Raw genomic sequence first — 212 nt, 5'->3', positions numbered from 1 at the left:
AGGTTGAACTCCGGGCCGTTGAGCGCCTCCCCGGCTGATTGGCCGAGTTTGGTTGCACAGCACATGGTTAGTGCTAGAAGATAGAGCAATTTGAACATAGACCTTTAGAGCTAAAACGAATTATTACAAATACGCTAAGCAGTGGATTTGTAAATGTTTTAAGCTGTTTTCCCTGCCGTTGTGCGCTGGTCTGGCGGCGCTTCGAAACAATC

The sequence above is a fragment of the Trypanosoma equiperdum genome (assembly GCF_001457755.1).
Source record: "Trypanosoma equiperdum strain OVI genome assembly, contig: ctg_11, whole genome shotgun sequence".
Taxonomy (NCBI): domain Eukaryota; phylum Euglenozoa; class Kinetoplastea; order Trypanosomatida; family Trypanosomatidae; genus Trypanosoma; species Trypanosoma equiperdum.
Note: the sequence above shows the minus strand (reverse complement) of the source record.